Raw genomic sequence first — 13,500 nt, forward strand, 5'->3', positions numbered from 1 at the left:
GCCTGGATCCCAGGTCAACGCTCAACTGCTGAGCCACACCCAGCCGGGCTATAGGGTGAAAATTTTTACATAGAGCATGATAACAGAGTATTTTAAATAAGCAAATGTATAAACAAAGACTAGAAGAAAATACAATGAGAGCTGCAGAATATGCATTCTCCTCAAGTCCACATGGAACATTCTCAAGGATAGACCACGTAAGAACACAAAACAAGTCTCTACATAAATTCAAGAAGACTGAAATCATATCAAGCCTGGCCAGTGTGGCTCAGCTGTTGAGCATCAACCTACGATCTAGGAGATGGAGGTTTGATTCCTGGTCAGGGCACATGCCTGGGTTGTCAGCTCTGTCCCCAGCGGGGGATGTGCATAAGGTAGCCGATCAATGACTCTCTCTTGTCATTGATGTTTCTCTCTTTCTCCCTCTCCCATCCTCTCCTTGAAATCAATAAAGACATATATATATAAAAGAAACATATAAAGCATCTTCTCAGAAATTTACACCATGAAATACTAGGCAGCTATAAAAATGAAGGATCCCTTACCCTTTGAGACAGCATGGTGGGACCTGGAGAGTATTATGTTAAGTGAAATAAGCCAGTCAGAGAAACATAAGTACCACATGATCTTACTCACATGTGGTATCTAATGAACAAAATAGATTCAGAGACCTAGAAGCATGGGACAGACTGATGAATCTCAGAGGGGAGGCGGGGGTGGGTGGGGAGAGATTGACCTAAGAACTTATATGCATACATGCATGCATAACCCATGGACAAATAATGTGGTGAAGGCCTGAGGGGAGGGGATCAATGGAAAAAAGGGGACATTTGTAATACTTTCAACAATTTAAAAAAAAAAAAAAGGAAAATACAATAAAGTATTGGCCTAACACCAATGGGAGATTTTTAACTCAGAGAATAAACAGAACTAAATTTCAAACTTGGTGTTAATTTAAATATATATTTAAAGTAATTGTTATTCATAACAGGTGGTAATAAAGAGGGGAACAACCTTTTTGTATAGGCCCATTAAAAACAGTTCTTCTTGGAAGAAAGAGTCTAAATAAATGTTCTTAATGACACGTTCTAAATTATTTCTGATAAACACATTTGCTCATTACCTGTATGTTTAGGAACATTTAAAACAATTTCTAAGTGCTTTACTCTGGGCAGTCTCTTCAAATTGCTAAGGAAGTAAGAGATCTTATATATAGGTTTCTAGAAAAAGAAATAATTTTGAGTAGTCCCTTTATTTGGTTAATAGTTATTAAACTACTATGTGGACAGTATTACCTGAGGAAGTAACTGAAACACTGCTATTTACTGAACATCTGAGCTTGGACACTGGGCAGGCCCTTTAGGTACATTCATGATCACATCTGGATTTAGTGTCAAAGGAAAGACACAAGACTTCCAGTGAGGGTTGGGCAAGGGGTTAGAAAAGATGGGCCTGACGTGGGGAGCAGTGAGTGACATAGGAGATACAGGTTTGATACAGGGTCTTACTTGCCTGGTTAATGACAGGTGGGCCAATGGGATCACACAAAGAAAGGTTTCAGAGGCAATGAGATCAGCACTACTGTGCTTTAGGATGATAACTCTCATCAGGGAAGAGGGCTAGGCTGGGACAAGAGCTAAAACTAAGGTGACAAAAATGAAAATGACAAAGAAATGGAAGTGGTAAAAGAAAGGGATCAAGCTATCCAAAAGTTTTAAAGAAAATAATTTATGGGCTCAGAGTGTTGTCCAGATACAACAAGGTTGCAGGTTCAGTCTCAGGTCAGGGCACATACAAGAGGCAACCGGTGAATGCATGAATAAGTGGAACAACAAACTGTCGTTTCTCTCTCTCTCTATTCCTCTTTAAAATCAATAAATATTAAAAAAAGAATAATAGCATTTCTAAAAATAATAATTTATGGGCTTTGGTGTCTAGAGAGAAAGATCCAAGATGCTGGCTAGGTTTTAGAACTGGGGAAGAACAGTACATCTGACAGAAGTGGGTCACTGTAAACAAACTGGGACAACCTTAGAAAGGTTAGTTGAATTTTAGAAAAGTTGAGTTTGAGGTGATGTACAACTGTCTAGTAAGCAACTGGAGACACACACAGAAGTTGGGAGCTAAGAATGAGGCGAAGTATGTGGATTTTAGTCATTTGTAGAGAAATGATATCATATATTGAAGTTAATTTCTCACAAATTAGCCTTTTAAAACTAGAATGCACCAGTAGTTCCTAGCTAACCAGATCCGAAAGTTTGTTTTTCATGAGAGAAAACAAATCACCCACTGCTACCAAATGTGTTTTTTAAAATATATATATTTTTATTGATTTCAGAGAGAGGAAGGAAAAGAGAGAGAGATAGAAACATCAATGATGAGAGTCACTGATTGGCTGCCTCCTGCACGCCCCTGACTGGGGATCGAGCCCACAACCCGGGCATGTGCCCTGACCGGGAATCGAACCATGATCTCCTGGATCCTAGGTTGATGCTCAACCGATGAGCCACATCCAGTGGGGCTCAAATGTGTATTTTAAGTCATATTTTGAAAAACTGAGGTGGCCACTAACTCTGTTTTATAATTGTCTTCAACAAACTAAAAACTGCATGGACTTTGATTATGTCTTAGGAATTTGGCTAGTTTCATTTTACCCTAAATTCAAAACGTGAAAGCTAACAGAAAGAATACACATCTCAACCAAATTCAGTTGAACTTTTCTGTTATTTCTACCTGTATGTATTTGGGTTATTTCCATTAAAAAAAAGCAGTACTTTTAAAGGACAAAAATGCCTCTTCAGTGAGAAAATGGAGCTCAGACACTAAAGTTCCCAGCTGTGGTGTTCTGACTTGGGTAAACACACCCTCCTTCACTGGCAGTGAGTAAAGGTCTCTTTGAGGAGAAGGCTCAGTGTTCCAGAGGATGTTTATAGCTGTTCTTGGCACATTCATCAGCAGGTTGGAGCTGTGAGGTTCCTGGCTCTTTCTGAGCTCCTTCACAAGCAAGCACGTGCTAGAACATTCCCGTAGCCTCCTGGTCTTTCCCCCTTGTCTCAAAGCCCTTAGGGAGGACTGGGGGGACTGGGGAGGATTGGGGCAAGGAGAGTCAATCCATTCCCAACCCTAGTGCCCCATTCAAATGGATACACTTTGGTTTATGTTTAGTCATCACATGAAATTATAAGTGTTAATTACCTAGTTCAAAACTAATGGGAAGAATGCCTGAGTTTGGAAAAGTCTGCCAAACTGCAGAGACAAGTTTAAACCCATAGGTTGCCCGACAAGCATGGCTCGATCCCCAGTTGGGGGCACGCAGGAGGCAGCCGATCAATGACTCTCTCATCATTGATGTTTCTATCTTTCTCTGTCCCTCTCTCCTCCTCTCTCTGAAATCAATAAAAACATGTTTAAAAATAAGTAAATAAATAAACCCATAGGTTGAACACAGCAGAATTGAACAGTACAGCAAAACCTCGAGGGACTGAGTCACTCTGAAGAGCTGTAGTTTCTGACAAAAAGTGCAGCCTTCAACTGATGTCTGTAGAGGCGCTTCAGTAGTTCTACGCATATTCTGAAATTACATGCCAAGCTTAAGTTTCTGCATATGAGCATGTAACATGATCAGTTTCCTGAAGGAAATCTAAAGTTTTTATTAAGTCTCTCAAAGGGACCAAGACCCAAATAAAGTTAAGAACTCATGTTTACCCACTAGGATAAAGGCTTTCTAATCTACTACACCCCTCTACTTCCTAGAGTGATTATAAGGAGCCCAGGTGAGCCTCTCTACAGTGATGCAGCATTATCCTGGTAAGCATCCATCCTCTCTGACCTGAACAGTCACAGCACTGGCAACCACACCCCACTGTGGCAACATCCACCTGTAAGCAGGCTTTCTTTCACATAGTCTTTCTCTTTCTCTCTTTCTTTCCTCTTCCGATTCTTTTTCTTTTGAACTGGGTGCCAGTATTTTAAAAAATATTTCACATAAAAATCCAGATTCCTGGCTTCTATTGAAAAAATTCAGAAAATCTGGCAACACAGGGCTCCCATTTTGTATGACAGGAACTCTCTCAAGCTGGGTGACTCTGCTGGCCCCTTCAGACAGGGCAGGCTGGGCTTCAGTTTGCCTCAGTCCTCAGTCACCTGTTTGCCTCATTTCTGTTACTTGCCTGACCCCTGGGGATAACTGAATTTTCATGCTCTGTCCCATAAAGTGATGCCTTCAGAGTCTATTGATGAGTATATGATGTTTTCAGATTAAACGGTTAGGCTAGTAACCTTTTGGAATCCTGTCAGCCTATAGTTTCCCTGTCACTTGATTTGCTGTCAGGTTCTTGTCGAAGGCCTATGAGGTCTTCAACAATTTTTAAAATTACTGCTTCTATTCTGCTTTAGATTCAGAGGCTAGATAACCCTGCTCAGCAGATTCTATGTGAGAAAGGGCTGGATGAACCTGAGGGCAGGGATTAAATAAAAAATTCTAAGTTGGCTTTACTGTCATCATATCCTATGTCAAAGTAAATGGAGTGAGAGTTTGTGGGCTCATCTATGAATCAAGTGTTTTGTACAAGGCTGTTAAAGACACTTATTTTTATTTTTGGAGGTATTATTTACTTCCTGATTCTGAGAGATGGTATGATGCACCTCAGTTTTAAAATCCGAAGACAGGTTCTGAGACCCTGTTCCATACTTAGGGACCTCCAGACCATGCAGACATAGCCCATTCTCTTCAAGTCTCACGTTAGCATATGCAAGGAATGGGGTTACTACTGCCCACCTCACAGGGCTGTCATGAGCATTAAGAGAATGACACATATTAGCTTTGTCACTTAGGAAGTGTTTATTAAATGTGGTCCCTTCTTCCATATCATATTCTAGCTGGGTGACACTTCCCAACCCATTCAAGCGAGGAATCCCTAAAGTTGTTGTTCTGGTGCCCATGCCATGTAATCAACAACTCATTCCAACAGCTCACCAACGTTAACTTTTAAAACATCTGGAGACATATTACTTCCTGAAAACACACCATCTTTAAAATTTCAGTGTCGACAAATGGTATACAATCTTAGAAAGCATTAATATGTTAAATATGGCATGAATATGTTACAGGGCAGTAAAGGGCTAGGAAAATTCCAGAGCAAGTGGAATGGGGAAACTGAGACAGGAAAGTTCAAACAAGGCCAAACAGTGTGGGCAATCTGCAGCCAGCTTGTAAATAACAAGCCATTATCTTCCTGAGCCAAGGACACTTGAGAGCAAATGGTTAAAAGCCTCTCTAGGGAGAGAATGCAGAAGAGGAGGGAAGGGGAAAGGAAAAAAAGGGCAGTTTTACACTCTAAGCAGAGAAGCCAGCAGTCTCAAGGCTTGGAAAGGTAAAATTGCCAGGTGCTTCTCATGAATTCTGGGAAGGCCACAACAAAGTAAAAACGGACCTTGAGAATTAATGTATACCAAAATATTCAGCAGAGGAATTTTGAGACCTATTGACAGGAGGGTTTATAACACCTTGGGCCCCAACCCAACTTGCTCTTCAAATTAGCTGAGAGCCCTATGCACTTCATAAACCAGGTATATAGATTTGCTTGCTTTGCTTTTTATTTTTATTTTTTTTATAAATATATCGTTATTGATTTCAGAGAGAGGAAAGGAGAGGGAGAGAGAGATAGAAGCATCAATGATGAGAGAGACATTGATCAAGCCCGCAGCCCAGGCATGTGCCCTGACCGGGAATCGAACCCTGATTGCCTGGATCCCAGGTTGACGCTCAACCCCTGAGCCACGCCCGGCTGGGCATTGCTTTGCTTTTTAAATAAAGGTGCATGCTTTAATTACTTTAATAATATTGGCTAAAACACAATGCAATCAAGGTCTCTTGTATAACTTCATTTATATGAAAAGACAAGGATAGAGGCTGGGGACAGCCCTCTCTGGATGACTCAGGGGGCTGCCCAGTTACAGCTCTCTGGTGTTGGTGAGAGGTGCCTCTAATAAATACACATATATGAACAAACTGTATAGTTAACCTTTTCTAAAATGTTCATGGGTTTGGTCTTTTGGTCTAATTGATAGGAAACAATTATCACAGTCTCCAATGACTTGGGCAATGCCAAGATATCTATCACCATAACCCTTATGTTTTTCCAAAGAAATACCTAAATGACAAAAAAAGGGGGGGGGGGCTGAGACACAAAACAATCTCCCAATAATTAATTCTATGTAAGTAAGGAACTTGGAATTAACTTAGCCAAGTTCCTCCCTTGGAAGCAAAGTTCTCTGACCCGGTCAAGTACTTATCTATGGATTTATCCAGAGGGCTACTATCTCATGGTTCCTATGCTGTTACCTGTTTGATTTAGTCACCCAACTAACACTTAAAGTCAATTAATACAATCATTTTTATTGAGTTTATCAAAGAAGAATGCATTAATTCTGAGTTTAAGAATTTCTACACCTAAACTTATAAAGATTCATTATGTAATGATTGTTAACTCTTAGAGATAATAATCTTTAAACTGCTTTGTTCAGTGGTATATAATTATGGTTCTACCTCTTCATTCAACAAGATGCTTACTGTGACTATAGTACATACCTGATATTTTAGGAATAATCCTTTGAAGGGCAACATTATAGGGATTCCAGCCTGACAATTATGATCTCAGTCATGTCTTAGCAAAGATGTTCACTACAAGAATAAAAAGATTTTGGCTTCATATGGGCCTCTAATTAGACCATTTCATCTCATTACATATTACCTGACAAAAGAGAATATTGCCAATTGCTAATATTTACTGAGCCCTTATAATGCGAAAGGCGTAACAATCCTATGGGATAATTATTACTATCATCTCCATTTTACAGATGAGAAAATGGAGTTCCAAATCCTGGTCTGACTTAAAGTCTGTCCTCACAACACTACATTAATAATGTAATCAATAACAATAACCAGTACAAAGGACTGATACACTCCTTTATCATCTAGGCCACGTCACAGAGCTGCTACTGAAAAGCTGAGAAATCCAAACTAGAGAAAACAAACTAGAATCTAACAACACTGCATTTTGAAAATATGAACTCCCACGTGTGACTGCTAAGGTGAGTATGCTGTTCCATGAGATAAAGAAGCAGAAACATTCACAACAGAAACAGGGGTGAGGCCCTGGTCTGGGTCAGTTGGTTGGGTGTTGTCCTATGCACCGAAAGGTTGCCTGTTTGATTCCCGGCCAGGGCACATGTCCCGGTTGTGGGCTTGGTCCCAGGTCAGGGGTGTGCAGGAGGCAGACAATTGATGTTTTGTTCTCACATTAACGTTTCTGTCTCTCTCCCCCTCCCTTCCTCTCCCTCTAAAAATCAATAAAAAAATTCTTAAAAAAAGAAAAAAAGAAATAGGGGTGAGGGTGGCTGGGAACACCCCAAGTCCACCTTTGGGGATACCACTATAACCACTGGCAGAATGCTATAGACATTAGTAAATGTTCAAAGAGTGACCACGCATTTCTAGTGACTACGAAATAAAAAATGTGTGCCCAAATGTAAGCAAGGCAAAGGTCAGCAATGGCAATAAAAGAGACTTACATGCACTTCTGGCAGGTGGCAAAAACTGGCTTTCATTAATATAAGAAGCATTTCCAGGCTCTTACCGTACAAAACCTCGTGTTTTACCAACTCCAAACAGACAGACTTTCTTTCTGGACGAGGTTAGAAATCACTAGGACAAAGGTAGCTAGCTCACTGGATGTTGACTTGCTGCCTGAACTTTGAGGCCTTGTGATTTACTGCCAGTGAGTGGTGTTGGGCAAGAGAGCACACTGAGAAGGGTGTCCTGGCTCTCTCTAGAGACTGTCCTCTTTCGTGGCATATATTCAATGACCTATCCTATATTAAATGATGTAGATATCTAATAATTCAGAAAGTCATCTAAAGCTACTGGTAGGTACCAGTAAACCATACCTTAATGTTGTTTTTTAAACGATTCTATTATGATTCACACATTATAAAGGGACATATCCTTTTCAGGTTTACTTTGCTCTTATACTTTTTGCACGTTACTATCTGAGTAGTCTTTGCCTCTCCGACCAAATCCTGAGCTCCCTGAGGTCAGAAATCAACCCATAAAATTCTATCATCATACCTGAGAGTTGCTGGCACAAAGCTAGGCTCTAGATTTTCATTCCTAGTAAATGAAAATCAAATCAACAAAAATTTGACTCCCTATCACAGTAATTTCTTAGAGCCTCCATCAGAATCACCTGGGAAGTTTGGTGATAGTTGGAAAGAAGGTATCACCAAAGGTATCTGGGAGAGAGGTCCAGGAACGTGCATGTTAAATAAGCCCCTCAGGATACTGTTATGCACATGAAGTTTGGGAACTAGACAGCTTGTTCCATTTAGGCACATCTCATTTTATTTATTTTTTATTTATTTTTTAAAATATATCTTTATTGATTTCAGAGAGAGGAAGAGAGAGGGACAGAGAGAGATAGAAACAACAATGATGAGAGAGTCGTCATTGATTGGCTGCCTCCTGCAAGCCCCCGACTGGGAATTGAGCCCACAACCCAGGCATGTGCCCTGACCTGGAATTTAACTGTGATCTCCTGGATCCTAGGTCAATGCTCAACTGCTAAGCTACGCCCAGCCAGGCAGCACATCTCACTTTAAATTGTGCTTCGATTTTTGCACTTCAAAGATGTTGTGTTTATACAGATTGAAGGCAGGACCCTCCACTAGCAAAAAGATTACAACTTCCTTTACTGTGATACTAGCTTTATTGATGTGGCCTTGAACCAAAACCTAACCTGCAGTATTTCTGAGGTATGCCTGTACAAATAAACAGTTATATGCCCTAAATATATGTTTCAGACAACGTATGGGTAAGGTGTGAACAAAACAAAGCTTGGTAACACTACTAATCTCATTTGCCCTTCTCTCCAGTCCCTTCTCTCACCACTGCCCAAACCATCCTTCTGGAACACAATTCTGATCAAGCCCTTCCTTTGCTCAAGACCTTCCCAACTATGAGAAATTAAAACCTATAGTTGTAAGCTTGTCATTTAAGCATCTCTATGGCCTGCTATCAACCAACACAACTGTTTTTTTTTTTTTTAATCCTCACCTGAGGATATTTTTTCCATTGCTTTTCAGAGAGAGCGGAAGGGGGAGAGAGGGAGAGAGAGAAACATTGATGTGAGAGAGACACATAAACTGGTTGCATCCCGCAATCTGCCCGACTGGGGCTAGGGATTGAGCCTGTAATTGGGGTACGTGCCTTTGGCCACAATTGAACCTGAGACCCTTCAGTCTGCGCGCTGATGCTCTAACCTAGGCCACAACTTTTAAAGTAAAAGCACAAATTCTAGAGCCAGAATGACTGAGTTCAAGTTCCACCAATTATTAGTTGTGTGACCTCAGGCAAATCACTTAACCTTTGTTCCTGTTTCCTCATCTATAAAATGGAGATCTTTATAGTATCTTCCTGATAGGGTTGTTGATGAAAGGAATTAAAATGTCCACAGCACTGAAAAGAGTGCCTGGAACACAGTGCAATTTATTATTATTGTGACTATTCCCTATTATTCACCTATTCATACTCTAGTCTCACATATTAATTCCCGCTTCTTGCTCACTTTTCCGTATCACTCTGTTCCCTCCATCTGTAACACAGCTCCAAACCATCTCTGGGTCAAAACTGTCCAGCTGACAAGACCCAAATTAACTTTCATTTGAACCTCTCTAATGACTAACTGCCCCCCACACCCAAATTAATCCTTCCTGCCTGTGTGCATTAGCATAACTTTTATTTGTGCATGTTTCCTCATCTCATAGATTATAATTTCCCTGGAGAAGCTGGTATAGTTGAGTCAGTAGTCTTCAGAATGAGAGATACCTGGGTTCCAAAGCAGGTCACATTTATTTCCCATTTATAAGTTCAGGATAATAATATCTACTCTGAAGGAGGTTTAAGTGATAACTTCTAACCATAGATACTCAAAAAGAGTTTACTCTATGGTTGATAGGTATTATTAAAATAATTAATAGCTGTATTTACTGAGTGCCAACTATGTAAGTAGTGCCTGCAAGCACTGAGCTTAAAAAAAAGAAAGAAAAAAGAACTGCCCTGGAGAAGCAGTTTTTTAATCAAGTTTATGAAGATAGACAGGAAATGCAGAGTGCATCATACACCCTAAATGTTTGTTTATAAAACAACCATAACAAAACAAAACCAAACAATTCACTCCGGGGTGTGCCTGGGGGGGTGGAGGGGAGAGTAAACCTCCTCCCTATTGGCCTTCCAAAGCGTGACATAAAGGCCACCCCCCAATGGACCAACCAATGGGGTTCCGCGGGGAGACCCATTGGCGACATTTGAGGACACGGCAGCCTCTGGGCTCGCTTCTCTCCACCAAAGTAGGAGGGCAGCCGCCTAGGGCACTGAGAGGGTAGCCTCTTGCCCTGCCAAAGACTCCCAGTTAGACCCACAGCCTGACTCTCATTTGCCGTTTTATTTTTTAAAGAAAATTCCCTTTGCACAAGTTCAGATTTCTGCCCGTAAACTCGGAATCCCAGAGCTGGTTCTAGCCTATCCCCAATGTGACTGTGCGGTTTCACTTTCGCCTTTCTGCGCGTCCGTTATCCTTCTTTAAAACGGGAGCAATCGTTCCGTTTTGTAGCAGATAGTGCCTCGCCAATTAGATCTGAAGCCCAGCCTGGCATTTCTCAGGAGCCTGATCAATTCTGAACGCACTGTCGCAGGCTGAGGCTGGTGCTCCTCGGGGATGGGCGCTCGTCGTCCCCCTACAAGGTGTGTGGAAGCGACGCCCCCTCCCTCTCGCCCTGGGGAAATCCTGGAGCGGTAGGCTGACGCTGACCCTCGAGGGGACACAGGCGAGGCCCAGCGACTCGCCGTGCCGATGTAGGGCTCTAGGGAAGGGATGGGGAAGTTGGCCAAGCAGGGGCTCGCGTCTCGAGGCCAGGACTGCGGTTGCTCAGGACCCGGGCCTGGATAAGGAAAGCCCCACGCGCCTCCTCGGATCTCGAACCTCACGCCTGTCCTCCACACCCCGCCCCCAAATCGAGCCCAGGTCGCCCCTCACTATCATCCGCCGCGCGACTGCTTACCACTGCGCTCATCCTGGGGCCCACCCGGCAGCCAACCCGGCCTGGACCCCGCGGAAGTCGAGGAGGAGGTGGCAGCTTCACTTCCGGAAGTAATCTAAGACTGCCAAGGAAGGTGCCCCGGGCTCCGGACCATAGAGGAGAGGTCGCACTTGTTTCCCAGCCCCCTCAACCCCGCGACCTCCCCACTGCCTAGAGCGGCCACTCCCCGGCCAAGAAGCCGCACGCATGCGTAGCACCGTGGGTCCCGCCCCTTCCTCCTCAGGGACCCGAGCGACCCGAGCGTAGCTCTGAGCTTGAGGTTCTTGCTGTATCCCTTCCTCCCTGGCGGCTATTTCTGAGTCATAGATTTACCGAGATATTAAAACAATATTGCAAGTCCGCACTGTACTTTCCATAGTGAGTTTTTTTGTGTGTTTTTTTTTGCCTTCACATATTTATGCAAAAAGTCAGAGGACTACCGCTAAACTTCCATTTACAGTATTAAGAAGAATTGGAATGAAAATGACTTTACAACTTTTCTCTCACAGCGTTTTGCTGCGTTGAGAATTAATGCCGACATGTTTTAAACCGGTGGTCTGGAGATCGTTAAACTGATCATTTGGGTGACTTCTACCTATGAAACTGGCAAAGAGTAAAAAAGATTGGTAATGATCTGTGCTAGTGCTTAGGGATGCGAACCTATTTTCTGGAGGATAATCTGGTAATAAGCATCAGCATTTTGTGTGTGTGTGGTAAAAGATACGTAATATTAAAGTTACCGTTTTAACCATTTTTAAGTGTACAGGACAGTGGCATTAAATATACCCACACTGTTGTGCAACCATCATCACCATCCATCTACAGGACTTTTTTCATCTTTACAAAAGGAAGTTTCGTATCCATTTAACACCACCTCATGGTCCCCTTCCCCCAGTCTCTCTTAACCATCATTCTACTTTCTGTCTCTATGAATTTGACTACTCTAGGCACCACAAATAACTGGAATTGTACAGTATTTTGTTGTGACTGGCTTACTTCACTTAGCATAATGTCCTTAAAGTTCATGGTTGTAGCACATGTCAGAATTTCCTTCTTTCCTTTTTCTCTTTCTTTCTTTCTTTTTCTCTTTCTTTCTTTTTCTCTTTCTTTCTTTTTCTTTCTCTCTCTCTCTCTCTCTCTCTCTCTCTCTCTCTCTTTCTCTCCTTCCCTCCCTCCCTCCCTCCCTCCCTCCCTCCTTCCTCTCTCTCTCTCTCTCTCTCTTTCTTTTTTTTAATTTTAAGAGAAGGATCGATCAGTTGCCTCCAGTAGGCACCTGTGGGGGAAATGAACTGAAAGTCTTTCAGTGTACCAGATGACACTCCAACCAACTGAAATGTCCAGCCAGGGCAGAATTTCATTCCTTTTTAAGGCTGAATAATATTCTGGTGTTATGTATATATTACATTTTGTTTATTCATCTGTTGATGGACACTTGGGTTGTTTCTACCTTTTAGCTATGGTGAATAATGCTACTAATAAATGGGTGTACAAATACCTGTTCAAATCTCTGCTTTTGATTCTGCTGGTGTATGCCCAGAAGTGGAATTGCTGCATCCCTTAATTTTTTTTGTTTTTTTGTTAATCCTCACCTGAGAATATTTTTTCCATTGATTTTTAGAGAGAGTAGAAGGGAAGGAGAGAAAGAGAAGGAGAGAGAGAGAGGGAGAGAGAGAGAGGGAGAGGGAGAGGGAGAGAGAGAAACATTGAAGTTGAGAGAGATACATGGAATTGGTTGCTTCCTGCACGCGCCTGACCTGGGCCAGGGATCGAACCTGCAATCCTTCGGTTTAGGGGCCAACGCTCTAACCACTGAGCAACATCAACCTGGGCTATTTTTAATTCTTTAAAAAATATATCTTTATTGATCTCAGTGAGGAAGGGAGGGGGAGGGGAAGAGAGATAGAAACCAGTGATGAGAGAGTCACTGATCCACTGCCTCCTGCACGCTCCCAACTGGGGATCGAACCCTCAACCCAGGCATGTGCCCTGATGGGGAATTGAACCACAATCTCCTGGATCCTAGGTTGATGCTCAACCGCTGAGCCACGCCTGGCCAGGCTATTTTTAATTTTTTAAGAACCACCATAGTGGCTCCACTATTTTACATTTCCACCAGCAGTGCGCAAAGTTCTAATTTCTCACCCAGTGGATATGAAATGGTATCTCATTGTGGTTTTGATTTGTATTAGTGATGTTGAACATCTTTTCATGTGCTTGTTGGCCATTTGTGTATCTTCTTTGGATATTTATTCAAGTCCTTCGTCCATTTTTTAATAAGATTGTTTGTTTTTGAGTTGCTGAGTTGTAGGAATTAATTATGGAGCTTTTGCCCTTTGTTTTTCTTAAAGAGTCCTATAGTTTCAGCCC

At 42.1% G+C, this 13,500-nt stretch overlaps 1 protein-coding gene across 3 annotated transcripts in view; it reads right to left on the reverse strand.

Annotated features, from left to right (window-relative positions):
• BFAR (bifunctional apoptosis regulator) overlaps positions 1–11,285 on the reverse strand; it is a 31,523-nt gene extending 20,238 nt beyond the window's left edge. Inside the window, exon 1 of one of the 3 annotated variants that reach the window (XM_016196228.2) lies at positions 11,116–11,285. The gene's annotated coding sequence lies outside the window, so the exon portion shown is untranslated. Of the gene's footprint in view, positions 1–6,589; positions 6,689–11,115 lie in introns of those variants that run through there. The other 2 variants (XM_016196226.2, XM_016196227.2) reach the window with 2 other exon arrangements.
• Positions 11,286–13,500: the final 2,215 nt, after the last annotated feature.

This window comes from Miniopterus natalensis, chromosome 3, assembly GCF_054644295.1.
Source record: "Miniopterus natalensis isolate mMinNat1 chromosome 3, mMinNat1.hap1, whole genome shotgun sequence".
Classification (NCBI taxonomy): domain Eukaryota; kingdom Metazoa; phylum Chordata; class Mammalia; order Chiroptera; family Miniopteridae; genus Miniopterus; species Miniopterus natalensis.